Source organism: Bactrocera oleae, chromosome 6 (genome assembly GCF_042242935.1).
Source record: "Bactrocera oleae isolate idBacOlea1 chromosome 6, idBacOlea1, whole genome shotgun sequence".
NCBI lineage: Eukaryota > Metazoa > Arthropoda > Insecta > Diptera > Tephritidae > Bactrocera > Bactrocera oleae.
The window spans coordinates 13,393,985-13,409,334 of NC_091540.1; positions in this window are offsets into that span (position 1 = coordinate 13,393,985).

Sequence of the window (15,350 nt, forward strand, 5' to 3'; positions counted from 1 at the left end):
ACTCGCCTGACGCTTGGCATGTGGCCAAGCGAAGGAAGCACCAAACGTAGAAACACGCAAATCTCACGCATAAGTTTTGCCGCCAAAGCAGGTGGCAGTCGGTCGGTCGGTCGACCGTTCGCTTGCCGCTACGTGTCAGCTTCGGCGTTGACGTTGACGGTAGCAATGGCAATGTCCCACGCCAGGTGGTAAATGTTGTGGTTTATGTGCGTTGAGTGCGAACGGTGCTCGCTGCGGAGGTGACGATAATGACGCTCGTGATTATGATAATCGCCAGGCGCGCCGACGGCAATGGCAATGACAATGCCGCCTCATGTCAGTGCAAATTCTATCATTTTCGGTGTTGAGCGAATTAGATGAGGCATTTCGAAGGCATTATATATATAAATACATTACGGCGGTAGCAATGTTAGCGAATAGGTTACAAGTATGTAAGCCATTTGATTATGATTAGCTGACATAACAGAAGCAAAACCTATAAAACACTAAGCGAGGCTGTTTACTATGCATGTATGTGTATGTAAGTATGTCAGTATTTATGTGTGAGTGAAGCAGACAGCTAGTAAGTTGAATGTACTCTGCAGAACAGCGCTGGCCCTCGTAGCACGTGCGCGGGTGGCGACTGGCGGAGTCGCTTAGCGGCACTGCATGTTTGTGAATCGAAACACTCACTCATCAATTCATGTGAAAACTGATCGAAATCTCTTGCGAATAATTAAAATGCAAATAACAACGCCGAATAGCACATGTAAAGACATAACAAAGGGCAAAAGAATTTTTACCAAATAAGGGAAAAGGGGAAAAAGTTCGTATGTTAAAAGAAAAAGTTGCATTGCAGTGCGGGTGGAGACATGCAATTTATTAATATTATATATAGTAATATTTGAAAATTTTAGAGACTCCAATACACTGTAAAAATGAATATTTAGAAACCAAAACTAAATCCTATTGAAGCTTTAACAATTTTTTAGACTTCCTAGGCGTCAAAGATATTACAAAAAAAAAAAACCGGATTGAAAATTAAACTGGATTGAAAATTAAAAAAAAAAAAAAAATTTATCTCAAAACCCGGATTGAAAAATATAAAAAAAAAATATGTTATTCCAAAAACCGGATTAAAAATTAAGAATAAAATTAAATTAAAAATGTATTAATTTTTAGTCACAACTAACAGATTGAAATATAAAAAAGAAAAATTAAATTTTTACTTTATTTTGCAATCACAAATATGGGCGATCCCAAATACGGGATAAAAAAAATGTTTAATCCCACATATCGGATTAAAAAATAAAAAAAAATTTAATCCCAGATTAAATAATAAAAATAAAAATTTTAAGCCCAAAAACCGGATTGAAAAATAAAAAATAATAATTATATTCCAAAAACCGGTTTAAAAATTCCTTTTTAATTTTTATTTTTAGTTTTTAAAATTTTATTCTAAATTTTTATTTTTAATTTTTAATCGCAGCTTGAAAAAAAAAACTAAATTTATATCTCAATCCCCAACATCGGGATTAAAAAATGAAAATATTATTTTTAATTCCAACATCGGTATTAAAAAATAAAAGTAAAAATGAAAATTTAATTTTGAATTCCAAATTTTTTAATTGAAAAATTCGCAAGCTTGGCTGTAACTAATAATATAAGAAATCTTTTGCTTCTTCTCTTTTTTTTAATTGCGTATTTTTTGTTCGAATTCCATAAAGAGTTTTGGTATTTATATTCAAATTTATTATTTACAAACAGGAGACTTTTCAATGCTTTTTTGAGTGCCGACAGTCTTTATAAACGAATTTAAAAAACTAAGCTTTTGTCGCGTGCACAAACGTTGTACTAATGAAAGGCCATCAAAAGACTTAAGCAACAAACTTGCGCACGCAAACAATTTAGTTTGTAACAATTGATTGAATAAAGTCTTTGTTTCCGCTATTAGCTGAAATAAATTAATACATCAACAATATCAACGAAGCAAGAAAGTCAACTTTATAAGCATTGTATTTTTTTTTTTTAATATTTGAGACACTCTTAATAAAAATTCCAAGGCAATATTGGCAAATTGTTTGCAAAAAATGCACACTAAATTTGTTAGTTAATATCTTCATAAATATTAATCTAGATGGCCAACAAAAGGGGAAAATTTGCGCACTTCATTGAAATATCAAATGCAAATTCTAAGCGAAACTAACACACATTGCAATATCAAAATATGTGAAGCAATTAAAAGCGCTTAGCTTTAGCACACACAATTCTTCGCACGCAGGCTTGAGCAAGGCATGAAAAAGTAAGAAAAGGCAGAAAATGTAGATATTACTTGTACGCCCTGCTGTGCAGCCAAATGAAAATTTATACGCAAATAAGACATTGTTGAAATTACTGCCTGACGGCTGTTCAACTTCAAACGCTTGCTCGGCGAAAAAGCAGCGGCGGCAAAGTCAGAGATTACGGGATTATTGTGCAGGTAATTTTCCAATTTAATGGACTGTCTAGGAAGTTAAGGGCCTCGGGCATTCTGAAGGCATGATATGCCAAGCAAATTTATTTGAGAGATATAAAAGTTGTTTTTAATTGCTGCTGAAGAGCAGCCGCACATATGCCATGCGAAATATGTATACATACATACATACATATATGTCAAGAAATAATTGAACTATTTTGCTTAATTACACAACAAAAACACAATTTTTTTGGTAACCAAAGCTCGATGGAATAATTAATTTCGGACTGCTTTAACCAGTAAAAAAGCCAACTAAAACTAATGAAATAAAAATAGAACAAACACAATTTAAAATAATCAATCATCTTAACGGTTACGCGTGGTGGGTTACACAGTCAATTTACCGTAATATGCGTACTAATGTAAAACGAGATATTTTCGATAAATTATAGGCGAAGCAAATGTGTTTATTTCATATAATTCGTTGTAAAAGCGTTACCATGTAAGAACCCTGTAGGAATTTGATGCCGTTTTCTTCGTGCCATTATCACATCGGTGCATAATGTGAACAGAGCAAATTAAAACTGTATAGAAAAACATTATTACTTAGATTTTTTTCTTTTTAAAGCAATAAACAATATGCTAAAAGCAAACTTTTCACTAACTATTTTTATAAACATGGTGAGTATTGAAATGTTTAGTGAAAAAATTCACTCGTCGATTTCATATTCGTTGAAAATATGTCAGCGCCGACTTCAGCTCTGAAAGGAAATACCACTTAAGTTCAAATTTCTCTAGAGGGCTAGCTCACATATAGATATAATCAGCATATGCGGAAAGTCAAGCAGCTAGAATACCAAACACTTGTAAAGAAGACAAATTGTCTACGCACAGCTGATAAATGTTGCGGCGTGGTGGGTTAGCGATACTCAATTTACTCTTCTCTGCTGTATGTGGGTAGAGTCCGAGTACTTTGATGAGCGCATTTTGCCATAGAAGACCACAAAATTAACTGTTAATTTTTTATGTGCGTGTGCAGTGCGAAGTGTATTTGACTCATTGACGTGTAAAGTAAATTAATAATAAAACAATTTCATTGTTTATATTGTGTTCTTGTAGTTGTGTTTTTTATTCCATTATGTTAAAATTAGAGCAGAAGGTTAACAGCATTTTAATGAGACAATTGGTTTTGCTCTTTACGGCACTTGAGATGAAGCGATCTTCCGAAGCATTTATGTGTATTTATCTCTGTAAGATTTTAAGGTTAATGAACTTGTTAATCACATTTGACAGTATCCAGCGATCTTACAGAGGGCCTTTGCTCAACAATGAGTCTGTTATATAATGACTGAAATCTTGAAATTTATGAAATACTACTAAAACAAAATCAACTTTTTTTTAATTAAATTTTAACTCTCAATATCATCCGCCTTCAATTGCTGTTAGTCTGCTTGCACACCAGATATCACAGATTTTAGCATGGACAAGCACCTATACGAGCATAAGCGAATGCTGAGCATAAGCTGCCAAACTGATCTTTGTTTCCACCGCATAACGGTCATGTGTTCTTTCCGACCTTTCTAACTGCTAGTCTTTATGTTAAGCTATATTTCGAAAGAAAAAGCAAGGCACTCGTTATGCATCGTTGCTTACATTAATAAATTAAATTCCAGCACTCATTTCCTTTTGTACCGTTTACACGAATCCATAGAGCACATACGTATATGCATTGTGAGAATAACTCAAGCGGGAAGTAAATACTCGAAATCAATTATTCGCGCAGCTATAAATACTCAAGCATAATTTCTATAAATTCTTTGATGTCATAACTTGCACCAAAAGACAACCGTAATGAAGTAACAACAACATTTGTGCGCAAACAAAGAGCAAGCAAACGAAAATGAAGAACGATCGATTGTGCGCATTTGTTTAAGAAAATGATTTCTAATAGTTTTTGTTTGAGCGCAAATTGCCAGGGCAAAACAAATTAAGAATTGGAAAGCTACAAATGCCACAGGCCGCTTGGCGCACTATCACCATGAAACAACAACAATACGCAGAACAATTGGCGGCAACATTGTACGCCGAGTGGGTGAAATGCGCCGAAAGGCGACAACGCGGCCGAGAAAACAAGCTGACATCTGACCCTCTGCCTCATTTCTATTTTTACTTAACTGCGAAGGGAATTTTTTCGTTAACGATTTCGGTTACTTTCTTTTTTCGCTTTTGCAAGTCTACTGGACGCATGCACCACATGTTGGTAGTGGTGCGGAGGGTGGCGTAAGGCAAAAGCACTTCGCAGCGCACTAAATGAATAGCGGTCGAGCATAAAATAAATTAACAGTTCATGATGTCCCACAGCGACGACATTCGCCGCCGAAGAGGATGCCGTGGCAACGTGGCGCGCACGACGCCAACATAGCCGGAGATGAGCAAGGAATAAACCATAAGAGCAACAATAGAAACCCACTTTACCGGCGCAGACGCCATCAACAGCAAGCACTCTCCGCGCGGGCGGAGTAAACTTAGAACATTTGTTGCTTTTAATTTATGATTTTTGCTAAGCGAAATTTAAGCAAACATTCTGAATTCTTATATTGACCAGATACCAAAGCACTGCTTGACCGTCACTTCACCATATTGGCGGCATAGCAGCAAGCGATAGCGCTGACATGGCTTGGCGCCGCGTTGGTGCGGCGAAATTTGCTTTCTGCGCAGGCAATCTTCTTGTTGGCCACGTAAAAATGCTAATAAAGTGAGATGAAAAAATCACCGAAAATCCATCATAGCAGAAATATGGAGCAGGCAAATTGGCACAAGCGGCAATTGTAGGAATTATGTGTGCATAAACTTGAGTTAGTAACCAAAAACTCTCAGAGCTTAGTTATTTGTGTGAACAAAAGCGGTCAACAAGAAAGCATTTAGCGTTGTGAATTGTGGAGAATGGCTATGACAAGTTAACCAAATGATAAAACTAAAAATATGAGTTTAGAATACTACTAAATCGAAGTAATAATAAACAGAGGAAAACCTAAAAAATCTGTGGCTGCAGGCTTCCTTTGGCGGAATTTTAGAGAATTGAACTCTTCAAACATCTTGAGAATTTCAAACACGTGAAGTTTGTGTTTGAATATCCAACGTTGCTTTCGTGGACTGCATATGACGCGCTTACAATGGAAGTTATCAAAATTCTTCAACTAAAAGCGCACAAATCTCCTATGAAACCTCAGGGCGATTGTGGCACATTTTCGATTGTTTTGATATAAAAATCAATTTGTAGTCATATCAAATGTATCTTAGACTGCAAACATCAAAAGCCAAGAGCGCATTAGTTCCTCTTTCTTGGAAATTCACAATTACACTGAATTACAAACACAATTCAATCAACTCAATCACACGATTAACACATTCAACAAAGCATTCCTCGTAGCTCCACAGCCGCCAGCTAAAACAAAATAAAACTCGCAGTTAAATAAAGCTTTCAGCCAGCAACACAAGCTCGTCCATGCGGTTTAACGGTACACTTAATTAAACTATTAAGTAATTGCTAGTCATTCATTTGCTTTTTATCTCGACTGCCTGCCTCAATCACGCATCCATTGTTGGCGAACGCTTTGCAAAACGCCGCAGCTGCGCGTACGCAAACGGCTCGTAGCGCGCGCTTACACACTGGCGGCGGCAACAGCAGCATTAGCGCACGCTTTGTCTCGTTTATCGATGCGGCGACCGCATTTGGGCATTGTCTCAGCCGCGATATGAAGCTTTTTTTGATTTTCATTTGCTTTTCTGCATACATACATACATGCATGCATAATTAGTAATTCACACATTTTAATAATTTGTTTACACGGCCGTGTCTTCATTTGTTTTGTAAACTTTGTAAGCGCCTTTATCACGCAGCGAAAATGAAAGTAAATGAGAAATTTGTATTATATTGTATATTGTACGAAAGCAAAAACAACAAAGCAACAATGCCTTAAAGGCTGCAGCAATGAACAAATGGGCGCAAGGCAATCAATAGGCGCGCTGAAAGCAAATTGCCGCGTTCGTTGCTCAAGTCTTTTGTTTTGTTTGTAATAATATTTGTGTGTGTGTACGCATTTAATTGTTAGTTTTTAGTTGTAAATATTTGAATTCATATTTTACATTTATTAAAAATTACACTTCACGCTTTTTAAGGAAGCAAATTTTCTCGCAATTTTCTTAGCCCGGAAGTACACTGGCAGAGTTTTTGTGTTGTTGCGCGTAGATGCGATGATTATTACTGCGCTTGTGGATATTTCACATCAACTACACACAATGCCTTAGGTGTTTAAACCATTTATTAACATTCTTATACACTGTACAGCGTATATTAAGTTTGCCAAAATCCGAAGCGATGTTTGCAACAGCCGCTAGAAAACGTCAGAGACCCTATTAAGTATATATATATAAGTGATCAGCGTGATGAACTGAGTCGATTAAGCGGTTTCGTCGGATTCATGGGTTTCGTCGATCAAAAAACGCAGTATTTTCAAAAATATTTTTTTCATATAAAATTTGAAATATTTTATTCAAACTTTTTATAGGTATAAAGATAAGATTTTACAAAGATTTTGTGAAATTCTCAAAAGAAAATAATCAAAACTAGGTCATTAGTTGCTTCCGCGTTGACAGCAGAATTTCTGACAGGATCACCAAAAATAAAATTAAGAAGATACGTCTTTGAACTAAAACCATTAATTAGGTATTGGATCGAGAAAAAAAAATAAAGTCAAAATTGTATTTTTGGCAGACGTTTTTAAAAAAAAATGCAAATTTCGGTGAAAATTCCTCGACGTTTTTTGTTTTTTTTTTAAATAATTGTAATTGAACAAAAAAATTCCTTCGTGCAAGACTTTGTTAATCATATCTCAAAAGGCTGTGTATAAGCTGTGTGAGAAATCTTGACAACCGACTTTGAAAACACAGCTTCGAGAAACGCGCGTTTAAAGTTTTAAGTGATTTTAAGTGAATATAAAGCTGACCTCGAGCGCGTAACTTTTCAAAGCTGTATCTCCAAAACTATTACTGGTATAAACTTGAAAATTTAGCATAATTTATTCTAGATATTTTATAAAATTAAATAATACAATAAAAAAGCCATAAAATCCACGCAACCCCTTAAGCCATGCCCATCTGTCTGTCCATCTGTCCATCTGTCGTCTATATATACGCGAACTAGTCTCTCAGTTTTTGAGATATTGGTCTAAAATGTTGCAATTTTGCGTACTTTTCTTAAAAGGAAGCTGCTCATTTGTTGGAAACGCCGATACCATATAGCTGTCATACAAACTGAACAATAAGAATCAAGTGCTTGTACAGAAAATATTTTCATTTAACGTGGTACTTCAGAAATTTGGCAGAGGAATTTTCAAGGCATCGCTACAAACTCCAAAGAAATTGTTGAGAACGGATTTTTTATAGCATATAAATAGCTGCCATACAAACTAAATGATCGGCAACAAATTCTCGGTGAATTAGAAATTAACGTTTCTTCTTGTTATCATTAACTTTCGACTTCATTAAAAGGTGCAGCGCTTGATTCAAGCACTATTTACTCATATTTCAATACAGGATGCAGCGACGATGATATATACAACAGTCAGTTCGGTTGATATAAAATTCTCTCCAACTGCTTAGTAAAAGCCAATCAAATATTAAGAAAATTTTCTTTCATAACATAACAAGTTCTGTATTGCAACACAGACTATACCTGAAGCCATTACATCACTTTGTTGGAAGCTGATTAAATCATTTCTATGGCAAATGCTTGCAAATTGTAAAAAAATAAAATCGGATATTAGAATATAATTCAAACATAAATATTTCAACCTCGCTAATGCAGATTTTTGCTTGATTTGACTCAATATATGTGAATACTTGTTCGAAATTTGTATGTATTTATATTTATACAAAGTGGTGAGCTATCAGAAAGCCGCTAGCACTCATTTTACGATTAAAGAACCAGCTTTCAAACAAGCACATACACACGCATATATGTATATTTATATTAGGGTGGGTCAAAAACAACGAATGGTTTTTTCGCTTCGTACTCTGAAAAGTTGGTTCATAGACACCTCCAAGAAAGGCTCTCCAAATATAAGCTTTTAATTTTAACGGGAAGGTTGTCCGCCTTTATATTTTTTCTTATTATCACATAGAAAAATGCATATCTCGCTTCCAACTATTTGAAAGCGAAAAATTTGTAGAGAAATTTTGTAGAACAGAAAACTTACTTTAAAACTATAAGCTTTGCAACTTAATATTTTTTAAACAGTTAAGTTTAGGTAAAATCGTATAAGACCTTTTTTGAAGAGCATTTAATTTTCTACGAAATCCACAAACCAAATTAATTTACTAGTAGTTGGAAAAAAGAGAAAAATGTTAGGTGGAGGACCTTCCAGTTACAATTAAGAGCTCATACTTAGAGAGCATTTCTAAGAGATGTCCATCAAACAATTTTTCAGAGTACGTAGCAAAAAAACAACATACGAATTATTGACACATCTTAATATAAATATATATATATATGTGTGTATGTATATGATTGTATGAAAGCCGGTGAATTTGCAAGTGACTGAAAAGCAGAGAGAGAGAGAGAGAGAGAGAGAGAGAGAGAGCATTTCTAAGACAATTTTTCAGAGTACGTAGCGAAAAAAACATTCGCATTTTTGACACACCCTAATATACATACATATGTATATGAATGTAAATTTTTATTTGTTTGCTTAGCCCGAGGATCAAATTTGTAGATTTTAAAAAACTTAATTTTTGGAAAAAAAAAATTTTTTTAACATCTAGAGGCGGCCAAAAAAATTTTTTTTTGGTTTGTGCTCTTTATATTTATATAAAAACTATCGAATTTGATGGTTTTTGACTTAAAATTTATATAATGACCACAAAAATTTTTTTCCAAAAATTTAATTTTTTTATTATTTACAAATTTGAAAGTCAGGCTAAGCAAAAAAAAAATTTTTTTCGCTTCACCCTAATGTATATATATATAATAGTATATATATAATATATTATATATATCTTATCAGCGTAAGCTCGCACTCAGAACCAAGCCAAGCAAACGCGCAGCTTAACAACAATGGTGCAATTGGCTGGAAGCAAATACTTTGGTACTTTCACCTTTAGCTTTTTTCAATAAAGTCATAAAAGTGCGCGCGAACGTTTTATCATTCAACGTTAATCACGAAATTGCACTTTTTACGCGATTACACGAGCAAAACTAAAGGCACCGACGCGGAAAGTGCACAGCATAGCAAAGAAGTAGAAAAAAGCATAATTTCTCGTGGTTTGGACGCGCAGCCTAACAAGGTGTCAATATCGATGCATTTAAATCGCAACAACAACAACAGCAACCAAATAATGCCTTGTTGCGCTATGCGCACATAAAACTCAAATGAATCGTAGTAAATCAGTGAATCGGCGGTGTAAACAACAACAATAACAACAACAACCATATCAATAGCAACAACAACAACAACCGAAAGCAAAACATTGCCAAAACAAACGGCTAGTGAAAAGGGCAATTTGCCGTCGCCGCTCGCGCTGGTTAGCGGGCAATGCGCACGCATGCGTGAAGCGAACTTGGCATTTTAGGCTATAACGCTGTTGTGTGTGTATTGGTGTGTGTGTGTGTAGATATATGGCCAGCCAGCTGTACGCTTTAATCACTGCGCGCACATCACCAAAGGAATCCTTCTTTCGCTACGCTCGAACAATTGTTATTGTTATTGTTGCGTTTACTATTTCAGGCAACAACGTGCTTTGATTTTGACCAGTACATTTGGTAGTTTATTTTTCACTTATTACGAGCCGCTGCTGCTCTCAGTCTTTCCAGCATTGCTTCGCAAGACAAAGGCCAAGTTCGCTGATTTACGGTGATTCGTTTAAGTTTATGTTGGTGCGCTTCTAAAAAAGGTCGCATCGGTCTATTGTGTCGGCGATTAGAATTCACTGATACTGACACCTCGTTAGGAGAGCACAGCATACAGCTAAACATATTCTATATGTGTGTATGTATGCTGCTGTGACGCATAATGTAGCTCCATTTGACTGTATACGGCGTGTTCGTGTGTGTGTGTGTGTGAGTATGTGTACGAGCCATTTCACGCTGGCAGCCTTGGCTCCAAATTTACGAAAACGGCTTTAAAATCTTTTTGCAACACCAATATAGTTAAGAACTTTTATTCGAAATTCGTCTAGTATCTGAAAGAATATTTACTGCAGAAAAATGTCTGTACTTTTGCGTCCCTAAACGGTTTTTTTACGCCACTATTATATACCCCCGTGTACCCCAAAATTGACATTAAGCCCAGCTTAGCTCAGGTTAGGGTCTAAAACTGTTATATATGTGGACACGGAATTGAGGTTTCCAAATTCCATATACCATATTTCAGTCCTTACGCCTATGCCTGTAACTGAAAACCTCAGCTTGAGCACCTTAGCGCCCTTCCCAGTACTTAGCAAGCATTTTACGAAAGCTGTGTCGATCTATTCAAACTCAGCGCCAAATACAAATAATCACTTTGAGTTGCAAGCTGTTGTCAATCGCCGTGAGCGTTTGTGTGGGCGTTGCGACACGGTTTTATTTAATTTCGTGTACGCCTAAGAATGACGTTTCGCTCGACTGACTAACTAATTGCGTTGTGGCATTGGCCTCGACAATGATGACGACATAACGAAGACGTGCCTTTATGGCTTCATTAGTGCAACGCCTTTGCGGCGTTGCAAGGAGGACAAGCGCTACAACACCCGCGCACTTTATACAAGTCGAAGTCGAAATCGGAGTTGCACGCAATTCGCCACACTGGCTGCGCAAGCGCGAGTTTGTGTTCCAACGCAGAAGGACTTTGTTTGGCTTGCGAACGGCTCATACCTCATAACAGTCGGCTTCCCTCCGTCAGCAACCAATCATCATAGTGTGCGCATCTGCTATGCTATCTGTCCGCCTGTGTGTCTGAGATGTTCGTTCGCGCATTCGTCCGTCCGTCCGTCTGTACGCCCGTTCATCCGTTCTGTCGCATTGATACGTAACATCAAAGCGCGCACGTACGTCGCATTAAATAAATTGTTAGTTACGTGTGGCTTCGGCTGTGAGTCAGTATTTTCAGCAACACTACCAGAGTCAACCTGCTTCGCGTTCTTGCGGCTCTTGCCTTGTGTGCTTCCTTCCTGCGTTGGGCAGTTGAGAAGGTATCTGTGGCATGTCGCTCTGCTCTGTTGTCTTCTGCCATCTGGGTGTGTTGCTATTACGTCTATTATTGTTGTTGTTGTTATTATTATTGCACATAGTAATTCAACATTTTAAATTTTATGCTGCAAACACGATCGATTGAGTGCCAAAGTGCTAATGGGCGTTTACCGCTTTGTGAATTTCGCAATATGTCCAGCCCAGCGCTGTTCCGCGTCTCACAACGTCGTGCCTTCGGCGTCTGCAGCAGCGACAGCGGCATTCTGTTGACGGCAGGTTGAACATTATGACAGCTGGGCAGACAAGCAGTAGACACGATTGAGCCGTATGTGGAATTTATGAAGTGTGGATGGCAGCCGCATAGCAGATCTTCGCACTCTATGGGCTATTCCTTTGGTTAGAATCGAGCAGCAAGTAGACAAAACTGTTTAGTAAATTAGACGTTGCGAAGGTTAAATTAGCTTTATTTGTGCAAGAGCTGCATCTACATGACAATGAAAAGTACAAACAGCGCTATTGCTCTTTGAACAGCCTTGATAGATAGTAGCAGATGTATAAGCTCAGCTTATGTTTAGTGGTGGCTGCATTAAGTCGATGCAACGTTCAAAGCAAATTTAGCAATATGAAGATTGGCAAGAAATTCAAATACAGATACTGCTTTTTGTGCAGTTTAAAAATTGGCACCGCGGGTCACAGAATTATATGACTTTTTATATGATCACAATTTACTGTTTTAGGTTTTCCTCCTGAGTACTGCACCTAATGAACTATGTTTCACTCAAAGAAAACTTCCGTTTATCATACAAAAGAAGTCGGTTTGCTATCTGCAACCATTGAAATGAGACTTCGTAATATTTATGCTCATTACATGACCTCAATCATTGTGGGTATTATGATTTCCATACACACACACACTATAACTGAATGAATAATGCCCTTAAAAATTATTTATTTTGACAAATCCCATCCGCTGGCTAATAAAAAATATATTTGTTGTTGAGAAATTCACTCATTATACTCCCCTGCGTAGTAACCCAGCAACCAAGCACGATAAGAAATTGTTCAAATATTGTACAAGTATGTTTTAAATAGGTCTCCGTGACCACCAACACCAATTGCACATTACTTCTACTATCAGCAATATGTGGCGCTGAAAGCATAATTGGGCTTTGCTAACGCCGACTCTAGTGGCTGACATATTATCATGCGCAGTCGCAGCTGCCGAGGATTAAAAATGTCAGCTCACGCAGATATGCACTCGTATATTTAGGAGTTATAACAAATACGCTTACTTATAGTAATGTGCATGCATATGCCTACATACGTATTGTAAAATTAGTTAAACACACCCGTCTGAACCGGCGACGAAGTGCGTTATATCGGGTTTTCCAATAGGGATGATATGATTTCTAAGTCCCGTTTCAACCATTTTTAATATGTCATAATCTGTAATTTTTTTTTCTTTGTGTTTAGTAATGTTTATAATTTCATCACGGAAAGATATTCCCAAGAACAACGTTTAAAAATTATTCAATTTTTTTAACAAAATAATCGTTCTTCAATTGCAACTTTTCGTGCGCTTTTGCCATTTTATGGACGTAATAATCGGCCAACTGTGCTCGCTATTTGTAGATTCATTGTCAATTTCGATCGTACATTTTCCTTACATAATATTCAAGTGGCAATAACACAAAGAACCGCTCAAATAATGAGAATATTGCTGCCGTTCGGGCAGTGTTGCTGAAGGCAGCAATTGGTTTATTCCAAAACGTTTACAAGAATTTGGACTGTCTCAAACCACAATATTGAGAATTCGTGTATTTTGTCAACACAAAGCTTTGTTGTTTGATGACTGCCACTTCCTTTACTGCTTCTGATTTTCCTGAAAAGCTTTTAAGTGCTGATCTATATACATTGTAGAGCTAGTTGATGAAGTAGCTCGTTTCCAACTATGCACAGTGCCTAGCGCTGCTTTTTTATGCCTATAACATCACTTCAGAAACAATTTTCTTCTAAATATTATTTTCTAACTCAGAGCAATAGCTGCATGGCATATGATATGTTAAGATATAGGGTCATATAGCACCAACACCTACACCACAACAAGTAATAATAATAATCGCTCTCAAGTTTGCGCACCTTTTTCCTACATATACCTTTAATTAGCTGGCCACGAAAATTAATCTAGGCACGAAAAGCTGCGGTTGTGCATTCGGTGTCACTTGGAAATTGTCGCAATTAAACGCGCGCAACAATTGAAATTCCAAGAATGCATTAAATCGTTAACTAATGCCAATTTATAACAACAACGGCCAGCGCCGTGTGAGACCACCGGCTCACTCAATGCAAAGTCAATTGCAAATACGCGTGGAAATGTAAATACTCGTATGTGCTTAATAAATAGCGTGCTCTCACTTGTGTGTGTGTGTGTGTGTGTGGGAGCGATAAATATGTACTTACACCTCAACTACAAATGTTAGCCGTTAAGTTTTAGCACCGTCCGCACTTTGCCACAAGCACTTTTACACGATTCACACCTCGCATAATGTCGTCTCTGCTGTGGCATGCCACAGCGACGCATGGTAGGTACTCTGGCACCTTAATAAAAATCCGTAATTTATGATTTTTTATGCTGCCTGCCACATAATTTCATATCAAATGCGAATTTATGTTGTTGTTATTACTGCTATAAAATTATCTACCTATATATGTATTAATGTGCCTATGCTCACACACACACACATGTACCATGTGCCATGCGCAACACCTTTACATAACCAGATTTCGGTGTGTGTGTGTGTGTTAAATTTGCGTTTATTCTCCATTCAGAAGCTCATGCTATTGCTGCCACATTCGTTGCCATTGTTGTTGTTGTTGTTGCTGTTACTTTTGTTGTAGCGCTAAGGTGTCGTTTAATGCATTTTTGCACTTTTGTTACATCGATTCGCCGCCTGAGCTGGCAGTGAGCCAAAGTGCTCATATATTTGACGGCATCAAGTCTGCGCATTCAGCTGAGGGCGGGCGCCGCCGTAGGGTGTTAAGCGTAACTTATGCACCATGAAGTAGGGAATTTATCGGCGCTTACATAACTTACTTAGTCACACATACAAATGTCTTGTGGATTTTACTAAATGCCAATCTGTTTTAGTTTCTAAACGGAAACTTGGTCATTTTGTAGAGTAATAAAAACTTAAATTAATGCGCTGCTACGAGAGGTGAGCCTTTAGGTTTTTTTCTACACATCAGAGGTACATAGGTGAACTGAGAAGCGTAAGAGTCTCTGTTTAAGAATGTTTAAGAATAGAGCAAAAGATGCTCGCTTGGCAGAAAATTTTACCAAGCCTATCTACATAGAGTACAGGGTTCGCTTAGAATATATCGAGCTACTGGATAGAACTGTGGAACTCATTTTATCGTTCCTTCTATTATCAAATCAGATTTGCGCAACGCAAAGCACTCTTCCAACAAAAGTGAAGTCGCAGCTTAATATAACAACCAGGCAGCTTTTCTAGGTAATTCTCATATAACTTAATACAACTTCATCATATTATATGATGTGTTGTGACTGCTGTTTCGAAACTATAAATAACTAATTAGTATAAGCGCATAAGTAAGCGCTTCGATCGAGAGGAATAGCAGAATTCCAAGTAAATAGATTATTTTCCTTGATTCAGACCTTTTGACACCTAATTA